This window comes from Galeopterus variegatus, unplaced genomic scaffold (assembly GCF_000696425.1).
Source record: "Galeopterus variegatus unplaced genomic scaffold, G_variegatus-3.0.2 Scaffold47035, whole genome shotgun sequence".
Lineage (NCBI taxonomy): Eukaryota > Metazoa > Chordata > Mammalia > Dermoptera > Cynocephalidae > Galeopterus > Galeopterus variegatus.
The window spans coordinates 6898-11024 of NW_007773146.1; the positions used below are offsets into that span (position 1 = coordinate 6898).

The window sequence follows — 4127 nt, forward strand, 5'->3', positions numbered from 1 at the left end:
TAAAGAGTGACATTTTGTGCATGGCCATATCACTCTAAGCATGCCTGATCTCATTTGATCTTGGAAGCTAGTACCTGCTTAGTACTTGGATGACAGACCACCTGGGAATAGTGGGTGCTGTAGGCTTTTAAAATAAATAAAAGAGTGACTTTCATAATGACAAAAAAGTCATCCCACTCAGAAGACATAGCGATCCTAAATATGCATGTACCTTACATCAAAATTTCAAAACATATTAAGCAAAATATGACAGCACTACAAAAAGAAATAGACAAATCCACATTCACAATTTTAGTCAGAGCTTTCAATACTGGTCTCTCAATAATCAATAAAATGAGAAGACGGAAAGTCTCTAAGGACACAGATGTGTGCATTAGTCCATTTCTGGTGCTTATAACAGAAAACCTGAAACTGGGTAATTTATAAAGAAATGAAACTTATTGCTTACAGTTTTGGAGGCTGGTGAGGGCCTTCTTTTACAATGACACAGGGTGTCACATGGTGAGCATGGGCTGAGCAAGAGAGCTAACCTGTTCACTCACTCTCCTTATAAGGCCGTCGGAATGCCACACCCATAACCAGCCATTAAACCATCAGCCCATTACTCCATAAACGGATCAATCCGTTCACTAGGGCACAGTCCTCACAATCTAATCGCCTTAAAGGCCCCACCTTTCAAATACCATAATTGGATTTCCCACTCTCTAAACACTGTTACAATGGAAATGAAGTTCCCAATACATGAACTTTTGGGGAACACAGTTGACGCATAGCAATGTGGAACAACAGTATCTTTTTAAGTACACACCAAACATTTATCAAGATAGATCCTACGGAAGAAAATAGATAGATCCTGGGCCAGAAATTAAGTCTTGATAAATTTAAAGTGGTTGAAAAACTGTAGAATACTTTTTTTTACTACAACAGACTTAAATTTGAAATTAATGAAAGAACCCCAAATATCTGGAAATTAAACAACACATTTCCTCCTGACTCATGGGTCAAAGAAGTTGCAAAGGAAATTAGAAAATATTTAGAAATGAATGAAATGAAGCACAATCTATCAAACACATAGACCATCTAACCAATAAGGTGGTTGAACCTGTAGTTTGACTGATCAAGAAGAAAGAAAGGGAATGTGCACATTACCAGTATCAAGGATAAAAGAAGGAACATCTCTGCAGATAATAAAGGGATAATGAAAGAATAGTATGAACACCTTCGTGCCAATGTGTTAATTTTTTTTTTTTTTTTTTTTTTTTTTTTACAGAAAGCCACCACACAATATGGAACCTTTATTTTTAAGGTGATTTCTGTACATCAGGAGTATGAGAGTAATCCTTTCACAAATGGAACTGATTTACTAGAAGAAAAGATAACAAAAACCAAACCAGTATTTGGTGTGAATCCATAGGATTTAAGCTGCAAATCCGGTCAAGAAGTTTGTTACAATCTTTTTCAGTTTTGCATGTGATTCTTCTGAAATCTTTCCATCAGTCCTGATATTGCCCAACAGACCAGGACGTTGGCAGCTGACAGCATTCTCAAACTTCTTGATCTTGCTGGGCTCCAGTTGATCAAGTTACCCCCTTACACCGGCATACATAACAGCCACTTGTTTTTCAACAGTCATGGGAGAATACTGTCCTTGCTTCACCAACTCAGTTGGGTGCACACCATGACTCAAGAGTTGTTGAGTGGCAGCACTGAGGTCAGAACCTACCTGGGCAAAAGCAGCAACCTCAGAGACTGAGCCAATTCCAGCCTCACGGTACCTGCCATCTGCTTCATAACCCTGCTTGGGGTCGCAGATCCAACACAGGACACCAGCAAACCAATGTTAATGGCAGGGCAGATACCTTTATACAACAATGCTGTTTCCAAGAAGTCCTATCCATGAGCGATGGAAATGACATTTGTTGGAACGGCAGTAGACACATCACCAGCGTGAGTTTCGATGACTGGTAAAGCAGTCAAGGAGCCACCACCAAAAGCATCATTCATTTTGGCTGCTCTCTCTGGCAGCTGGGAGGTAGCAGAACACATCACCAGGACAAGCCTCGCAGCCAGGGGGTCAGCGGAGCAGTAGAGACACCTGACGGTAAGCAACAGCCTGTTTGGGTAAGTCGTCGTAGATGGTCAAAGCATGTTTACCATTATCTCTAAAACACTCTCCCAAAGAAACCAAAATAAGGAGCCAGGGGCTGTGTGAGGCAGCGTCAGAAGCAGTAGCCGACACACGGTGGTGGGCTTCACTGCATGTGCACTGTGAGTCTCCACCAGCTGGGCAACAGTGGATCTCTTCTGACCAACAGCATCACAGACACAGTACAGCTTCTTCTTTCCACCAGATCCATCATTGAAATGTTTCTGGTTGACCATTGTGTCAAAAGCAGTTGATGATTTCCCAGTCTTTCTGTCACCAATAATCAGCTCACGCTGACCATGACCAACTGGTACCAAGCTCTCCACAGCCTTAATGCCAGTCTGCATTGGTTCCTGCACAGAGATTTGAGGCATGGTTCCAGTGGCTTTCAGGCCAACTTGCCTATGGGTCTTGGAACCAGTTGGATCCTTTTCCATCAGTGGCATTACCAAGGGCATCTGCTACATGACTCAGCAGCTCTTCACCAACTGGAACATCCACAACAGTGCGTGTCCTCTTCACAGCATCTCCTTCCTTAATTAGTTTATCACTTCCAAACACAACACCAACATTGTCAGGTTTCAAGTTCAAAGACAGACCCTTTAAGCCTGAAGAAAAGTCTGCCATTTCTTCTGCTTGAACATTCCTCAGCCCATGTCCTCTGGTAACACCATCACCAATACTTAAGACACGCCCAGTTTCTTCAAGGTCAACAGAGGCATCAGCTCCAAGAATATGCTATTCAAGAATAGAAGACATCTCAACAGTGCCAATCTTCTGAAGATGAGTGTTAGAGGCATGGAGGTTCCCTGCAGTAATGAAGGATGATCCCAAAGCATTTTTGGAGACCAGCTCAGCCCGCCAAGGGACAGTGCGGGCCACGGCTGCAGCAACGGGCATGGACTTTGTAGCTTCTCTTTGGTGGCTCCTCCGCAGCCGCAGCCTCTGGACTGACTGGGACCTAATAGGTTAACTTAGATGAAATAGGTTGACACCAAAATTCTCTTTTTAAAACTTTTTTAAAAAAAATTATATTTTTATTTTTTACAAAATTCTCTTATGAAGAAATAAAAAATTGAAATATCCTATATGTATTAATTAAATAGAATTTATATTTAAATATCTTTCCACAAAGAAAACTCCAGGTTCACGTGACTTCACTGGTGAATTCCAATAAACATTTAAGGAAGAAATAATACACGAACTCTTTCAGAAAAAAGAGGAGGAGGGAGTCCTTTCAACTCATTTTATAAGGTCATTATCAAGCAAATACCCAAACCAAAGTCATTGTAAGAAAGAAAGCTACAAATTAGTATCTCTCATGAAGGATGTATAGACACAGAAATCTTTAACAAATACTAGAAAATTGAATCCTGGAATAGAAAGGCAAAGGACCTAGATCAGTCAAAATAATCTTGAAAATGAAGAACAAAGTTCGAGGACTTACACCACCTCATTTCAAGACTTACCACTGTAATCAAGACAATGTGGTACTGGTGAAAGAAGAGACATACAGAGCAATGGAACATAATGGAGAACCCAAGGGCTGGCCAGTTAGCTCACTTGGAAGAGCATGGTGCTGATAACACCAAGTTCAAGGGTTTGGATCCCCACACTGGCCAGCTGCGGAGGGGGAGAATAGGGGGTTCAGAAAATCAGAGTCACACATATGTGGTCAATTGATAAACTGACATACGCATATATTTTTGGAGGCTGGCTGGTATGGGGATCCAAGCCCTTGACCTTGGTGTTATGAGCACCAGATTCTAACCAACAGAGCTAACTGGCCAGCCCTGGTCAATTCATTTTTTATTTTTTTATAGGTGGCCAGTACAGGGATATGAGCCCTTCATCTTGGAGTTATCAGCACCATGCTTTAACCAAGTTAATTGATTTTTGACTTTGTCAAGGCAGTTCATTGGAAAAAGGAAACTCTTTTCAGTAAAAGGTGAACCACTGGATATCTGTTCAGGGAAAAAAG

The 4127-nt window shown here is 41.3% G+C and overlaps 1 pseudogene; it reads right to left on the bottom strand.

Moving 5' to 3' along the window:
• Positions 1-1417: 1417 nt before the first annotated feature.
• Positions 1418-3123, bottom strand: LOC103584212 (annotated as a pseudogene).
• Between the last annotated feature and the right edge of the window lie 1004 nt (positions 3124-4127).